Consider the following 7646-nt stretch of genomic DNA (forward strand, 5'->3'; position numbering starts at 1 on the left):
ACAAGCTGAGGTCACCATGAAGGTCCCACATTCTTAATCCTGCCCCTTGCCAGAGGCATGGTGACCCTCAGGTTAAAGCATCATTAGTCATCTCTCTCTCTGAAGTGAGAGAGCAGTCCTATGATCTTCTGGGACGATGGCAAATTTAATTTCAACATTTAAATTGAGTAATGAGATAGGAATAATTTGCAATCTAGCTGCGAGAGGCACCTTGTGGAAGAATGAAGAACTCAGTGACAGAACTCTTCGTTCAGATGGAGAGTGACACTTTTGAGTCTGAGAATGAGGGCCAAAATCTAAATAGAGAGGAAATTACAATGGTATGCGGAGCACGTAGGCTGCAATAACTCAGGGAACGTAAACTTAAAGGGATGACAAACACTTAGAGCACTTGGAAGACCTGCAACTGCTGTTAATTCCTATCTGGCACAAAATAAACCAGGAAAGGTGGCCCTGCCACATAAGACGGGAAAAATAGAGTATGAGAGTAAGCTTGTGGGGAACATATAAACTAATTGGAAAAGCTCCTCAAGATAAAAGGAAGAGCAAAAAGATCAATGAAAACAAATTGCTTACAACCAGAAACAGGGGAGAAATTATAATGTGAAATAAAGAGATGGCAGAACAATTAACCACATATTTTGGTTCTGTCATCAGAACGAATGACAGAATAATATCCTTAAAATGCTGGGGAATGCAGGAGAGGGAGAAACTGAAGGAAATCAGTATTAGTAGGAAAATGGTGTTGAGGAAATTGATGGGATTAAAAGCCAACATATCCCAGCACCTGGTAATTGACAGCCCAGAGTACTTAAAGTGGCCCACGAGATAGTGGACACATTCTGAAACTCGGGGCCTGAATCTGAATAGAGGAAATTGATCGTCATTTTTTTAAGATTCTATGGACTCTGGAACAATTCCTAAGGACTGGAGGGGAGCTAATGTAAGTCCACTCTTTGAAAAAAGGAGGTGGAGAGAAAACATCGATTTACAGACTGGTTAGCCGAAAACTGGAAAACAGTGAAAAGATTGGACAGAGTCAATCAGCCTGGATTTATGAAAGGGAAATACAGATGGAAAAATCTGCTGGGATGTTTCAAGAATGCAAAGTTTAGAGTTGATAGGGAGGCAGTGGATGTAGTTTACTTGGGCTTTGAGAAAGCATTCAAAATACCTAACAGAAGAGATTAGCATGTAAAGTTGAAGCATATGGGATTGGGGGTAGTGTATTGACAGAGAGGAAACAAAGTGCAAGAACAAACAGGTCATTTTTTGAGTGGCAGCCAGTGACCAGTGTGGTACCGCAGGCATCAGTGCTTGGACCCCAGTTATACCCAATATCTGTTAATGATTTAGATGAGGAAATTTAAACGTCATATCTCTAAGCTTGTAGATGACAGGAATCTGGGTGGGACAGTGAACTGTGAGGAGGATGCGCATATGCTACAGTGTGATTTGGAGTTAAGTGCGTGGGCAAGAATACAAAGTGGATTAAGGATGTTGTGGACAAATAGGAGGCTATGCAGTCTGATCACAACAACAGAAAGACAGATTATTATCTGAATGGAAATAGGTTAGGAAAGGGAGAAGATGCAATGAGACCGGTTTGTCCTTGTACCCAAGTTGCTGAAAGTCAGCGTGCAGGTGCAGCAGGAGGTGAAGAAGGCAAATGCTATGTTGGCCTTCATTGTGAGAAAATTTGAGTACAGGAGCAGGGATGTCTTGCAGAAATTGTACAGGGTCTTGGTGAGACCAACTAGAGTATTGTGGGAAGTTTTAGAATACTTATCTGATGAAGGATGTTCTGGCTATGGAGGCTGCACAACAAAGGTTTACCAGACTGATTCCTGGGATGGCGGGACTGACGTATAAGGGCAAAATGTATTGGTTAGAATGAAATTCACTGGAGTTCAGAAGAATGAAGGAAGATCTCACAGAAACCAATAAAAGTCTAACAGGACTGACAAGGTAAATGCAGGAAGAGTGTTCTCAATGACTGGGCAGTCTCGAACCAGAGGTTAACAGATTAAGGATATGGGCTAGGCCATTTAGCACTGGGATGTGGAAAAATTTCTTTATTCAGAAACTGATGAGTCTGTGGAATTTGCTGCCATAGAAAGCAGTTAAGGCCAAAACATTGAATGTTTCCCAAGGAAAAGGTAGATATCGTTCTGAGGGTTAAAGGGATCACAGAGCACGGGTCCAAAGTAGGAACAGGTCATGGAGTAGAATGATCAGCCATGATCATACTGAATAGCACAGCAGGATCAAACATCACAATGGCTTACTCCTGATCCTCCTCCCTGTGTTTCTATTCTGTTAAACATGGGATATAAAAACAAAACGACTGTAACTCCCACAGATATCAGCATTACCTTGTCACCACTGGATGAAAATCCTGGAACTCCTTATGGAACAGCAATCTGGGAGCAACTTCACCGCACAGACTTCAGCAGTTCAAGAAGGTCAAGGAGGTGCAGTGATTTTGGAAGGTTCAGGACTGACTGCTCTGTCTCTCATTTTCTATCCGGTTCTAAAATTGTTGAATGTTCCGAGAAAAGCAACATAGGAAATAAGAAAATAATTATGGAAGTTTGCTGAAACTGTCTACATTCACTGTTGAGTTAGAAATTAGTAAGGTTCGACATGGCCGTGAACAACTCATTATCCAAGGATTGCACAAACGCTTGTCATGCATTGTTTGAAACTGGTTAATTGAACTGACACTTTACATGAATTCTATTTTCATTTTAAAATACCCTTATCTGTGAGAGTGGAGGTTATGAATAAAGACTGTGTTTGTATCACAGATATTGATTAGATTGCTCAGTTGTTTACATTTGTTTTGCTCAAGTAATTGTCATTTCTTTTTTCTAAACTTGGTGTCCAAGGTCTGTTAGTCATAAAGTCTGGTTTGGGCAATTTAGATGGCCATTAAATTTTTAAATTTACATTTGGAAATGCAATTAGAATTTGGTTTCATTGTCACCTGTAATCAAGTACAGGGATACAAGAGTGCAGTGAAAAGTTTACAATGTCTCCGTTTTGTACCTCGGTACAAAATCACAAGTACACAATTTCACTGTGTTGTGAATCCAGTGATAGTGATGCTGATCTGTTTTTGATTGCTATTCTTGTGCTATAACAATTATTCGATGCTCAGTCCGAGTATAGAAGCAAAAATGATCTCCAGTGCAGGACAAATAATTTCTGACCGTGAGAAGATAAAGCTGGGAAATCAGCAACATCTAACCAGTGATGGGCAGCAACGGAAATCTCATTCAGTCACAATCAGCAGAAATAACAACAAAATAACAAACAACGATATGGATACTCTGTCGACTGGGTCAGGACTTATCTGATAATGCAGCCAGGAGAGACAAAACATACTGCGGAAAAATCAGGACAACGAGGACAGGGATACACTTCCCCACCTGAACAGGCCACCAAATGTGCGTCACACCATGGATATACCATTCCCCTGTTCCATGTGCCGGAAGGATTCAGTCCGACATCCTGCTGAGACACCTGTAAGTTTACAGGGGGTGACAGGACTTGGATTCTGGTGGGATTGCTGCTTTTTATCACATCCAGCTTCATCTCACCTTCATATTGCAGTTTTACTGCAGTAATCCCTCCCACCGGGAATGATGAAACAAAACTGCAGAGCCCAGAAGGCGACACTGGAGTAGATTGGGGATGGCGGGGAGAAGAGTGGGGGATGGGGAAAGGGAGCTCAGGAACTGAGGTGCGAACCATCATACGGCATCATGCACAAGTTGTTACGTCACTACGCCAACAGCGCCTGCGCACACCCACCGCCCGCTGAAAAAAGTGGCGACTGTTGACTGGGGCCTGTTTCTGGGAAGAAGCCTGAGGTTCTCTGCGGCTTAAATCACGACACCGGAAAACCCATATTTGGAGCTTGAGACCTAAAATGAGCAACAATGAAACTTTCTGGTCAGAATATCAGGCCGAACGCTGGTCTGGTCTTTAACTTTTACTCAACGCCTACCAATGTGATAGACGAATATTTTTTCCGAACATCCTTCACGGCACGCGCATGCGCATGGTCCGGAACGCTGCCTGCCCGCTGGTAACGTCTCTGGACCAATAGAAAGCAAGGGGCGGGACTGGAGGTTTGACGCGGAGCTCCCGGGTCAATCTGGGAGAACGAGAGGCGGGGCGGGTGTTCCGACCAATCGGGAAATGTGGGAAGGCAGAGTCTCCAACCTGTAACGGCGTGAGTGAGGGGCGGGTTTGTCTTACATCCAATCACTGAAATGGGAGGCGGTTTGGAGCTGTGAACAGGGCGTCAGGTTTTAAAATCAAGAATAAGAGCTTGCACTGAGGTTAGAAAAAAGTTTAATCTATTTTCTGAAAGGTGAAGACTGCAGGTAAAAATCTGGCAGGCCCAATTTATATAGCATAACAGTTGCAGCTTTAGCCACTTCGAGTCATAGTGTCATACACATGGAAAAAGACCTTTTGGTCCAACCAGTCCATGCCGACCATAATCCCAAACTAAACTATTCCCTCTGCCTGAGCTTGGCCCATATCTCTCCAAATATTTATTATTCGTGCACTTATCTAAATGTCTTTTAAACGTTGTAACTGTACCGGCAACCATCAATCCCTCTGGAAGTTCCACACACGAACGACTCAGCGTAAAAAGAAAAATGTCTTTTTAAAGTTTTCCTCCTTCCACCTTTAAAATTTGCTTCCTTGATTTGAAATCCCCCACGCTAGGAAAAAGACACCTGCTATTCACCTTATCTATAACCCTCATGATTTTATAAACTCTGTAACGTCACCCCACAAGATCCTTCGCTCCTGCTCAAAATGTTCCAGCCTATCCAGTCTCTCCATATAACTCAAACCCTCCAAAGCCAGTAACATCCTGGTAAGTCTCTTCTGAACCATCTCCAGCTGAATAATATCATTCCCATAACAGAGTGCACCGAACTGTACACTACTCCAGAACAGGCCGCACCAACATCATGTGCAACCTTTTTTTACAGCACATTCAATGGAAAGCTTTCTACAGAGAAATGTAGATTCTGTAATTCCCCTGCTCCCTCCACTGAGCCCTGCAAGCTTATTTCCCTGAAATGATTATCTCATTTCCTTTGTAGGTCATTAATTATCTTCGATTCCACCCATAAGCAGAAAGTACTACTCATTCGAGGGGACAAAAAGAGAGACAGTTTACGAAACAGATAAACAGCCCTACGCGGAATTTATCCCAGCACTGTGTCAGCGATATGGGAAAGGTTGTCGAGCTAAAACATCATCTCCGTTTCTCTCTCCTCAGAAGATCCTTCTCCTGCTGACAAATTATGCTTTTCGGTGAATAATTGAGGTGTTTCCCTCTGGTACTGATTATTATCCAAACAATGAGACTGGTCTCTTCCAACATATTCTGTTTTGCTCAACAACATTTTTCCCACAGCCTGATGCCCCAGTAATCCCTGCTCCATGTCAATAAAAGCTGCTCCGGGTGAGGTTGGAGCTCACAGCCTCGGCATTTCACGCGCCTCTATACCGTCATAGAAGGACCGCGCGCTCATCGATTGCGTCACTTATTCCTTGTGACATGTGCGACAGAAATGTGGCAAAATATCAAACATTTTTACGCGAAAATATTCCCCGAGGTGATGACTTTCTCCCTTCAGACCGTCGCTGTCACATATCTGCGTTTGATGCATCAGAATTTAAGCTCACCTCTTGGAGAATTCTCTCTCTCCCACAATCACTAACTCTCCTTTCCGTCCCTCCTTCCACTTCACTAAGGCACTGCACAATCGGACACCCATTTTCACATTGACATCGTTCAGTCTGCCCTGTTTTGGTCAATGATGCTGGGTACACGTGCCCCAGTTTCACCACTGGGACCTTCAAGCCAGTCGATCCATTTAGATCCCGCGGTTGTGAAATCAAATGGCATGTAGCAGCTTTTACTGACGTGGACCAGTGAATATTGGAGCATCAGACCCAGGAAAACGGACACAGGGTAATATTGGTCAAAAGAAACTTCGTTGGAAAAGACCATTTTCTGTGGATTTCTGCATCGTTTATTTCATTTGTTCATTCGGCTACAGCTAGAATGTTGTGTGCAGTCCTGTAATTCCCATGATAGCAGGGATTTGATAGCACTGGATACGATGCAGAAGAGATCTACCGGGTTATGGTCTGGGCTGAAGAGTTTCCGTGATGAAGAGAGATTGGACAGACTGGGGTTGTTTTATTTAGAGCAGAGGAGATTTACAGGAGACAAGATTGAGATGTGCAAAATAAGGAAAGATTTTGACAGCGTAGACTAAAAGAAATGTATCCTCTTGATGGAGGGATCGATCACAAGGGGGGAATAGATTTAAAGTAAGATGTAGGAAGGTTTGAGGAGATGGGTGTCAAAACCTTTTCAACCAGTGCGTGTTTTTAATCTGCAAGCCACTGCCAGTAAGTGTCTTAGAGGCAGGTATCCTAATAAATTTAAGAAGTATTTAGATATGAATTTGTGATGCTAAGGCATACAAAGCTACAGGCCAAGCGATGGAAAATAGAATTCGGCTCGTGAAGCAGTTTTATTTGACTGTGCACACATAAAGGGCTCAAGGGCGATATGCTCGTGTGCCGTCCTTGGTAGTATAGTGGTTAGTATTCCCGCCTGTGGCGCGGGAGACTGGGGTTTATTTCCCTGCCAGGGCGACTCTACACATTTTTGAGACCTTTCAGCGAAAGGGACTCAGCTTCGATTCTACTTCAGGTGACGTCTGTGTGGAGTTTGTGCCTTCTCCCCTCTGTCTGCGTTGGGGTTTCTTCCCACAGACGAAACACATACAGGTTAGGTGAATTGGCCGTGGGAAATTACCCCGTCGTGTGCAGACCAGATAGTCCGGCTGTGGTAAATGCAGGTTTGCAGAAAGCTCTTGTAGGGTCTGAGGAAGGGTCACCGGACCCGACACCTTAACCTTCTTCTTCACAGATGCTGCCAGTCCTGCTGAGCTTTTCCAGCAACTTTGCTTTTCTTTGAGGATCGATGTAGCTTCAATGGGGGGAAGGGTCTCTGTCTATACGGTAGGGTTTCTATGGTTCTATGCGTTTTTGTCTCATTTAGGATTTTGAAATTGTCTGCACCAAAATGTGCAGCTCTTTAATATCTGTTCAGAAGAGAGGTGGTCTCAATACGACTCCATGGAACAACGCTGTGCATTGTGCTCGAGTCTGGAAAACAATTCTTCACAGAAAATTTTGCATCCCCGCTGTCACGGTGCTTTTTATTCCATGACATGACCCACACTACATCAACTGTCATCATCATTTCTACGTTAAAGAATACACAGCTATTTACATATATCTCTCAAAGAAGAGTGAAATTAGTGTCAGTGCACCTCACTAATCGGATACAAAATTGCATCAAGAAACAACAGGTTATTGTTGCTGGGTGTTTTTGTCATGGGTAGTCTGTTTCCAGGCTCAGTGCGAGGTCCCATGATATCTGTGATAGGAATATTGACGTTGAAGCAGGAATTTGCCCATCTGTCCTTGCAGTCTGCTCCATTATTCAATATGATTATGGCGATCACCCAACTTAGTACCCTGTTTCAATGTTCACTCCATATCCGTTTGTCCCTTGAGGCCGAAGA

The 7646-nt window shown here is 43.5% G+C and overlaps 1 long non-coding RNA gene across 2 annotated transcripts in view; it reads right to left on the minus strand.

Moving 5' to 3' along the window:
• LOC125483852 overlaps positions 1-3720 on the minus strand; it is a 65016-nt gene extending 61296 nt beyond the window's left edge. For both annotated transcript variants that reach the window (XR_007262756.1, XR_007262757.1), the window contains exons 1-2: positions 3606-3720; positions 2376-2533 (exon numbers count right to left, since the gene is read on the minus strand). This is a non-coding gene — a long non-coding RNA (uncharacterized LOC125483852). The remainder of the gene's footprint in view (positions 1-2375; positions 2534-3605) is intronic.
• Between the last annotated feature and the right edge of the window lie 3926 nt (positions 3721-7646).

This window comes from Rhincodon typus, chromosome 8 (genome assembly GCF_021869965.1).
Source record: "Rhincodon typus isolate 14 chromosome 8, sRhiTyp1.1, whole genome shotgun sequence".
Lineage (NCBI taxonomy): Eukaryota > Metazoa > Chordata > Chondrichthyes > Orectolobiformes > Rhincodontidae > Rhincodon > Rhincodon typus.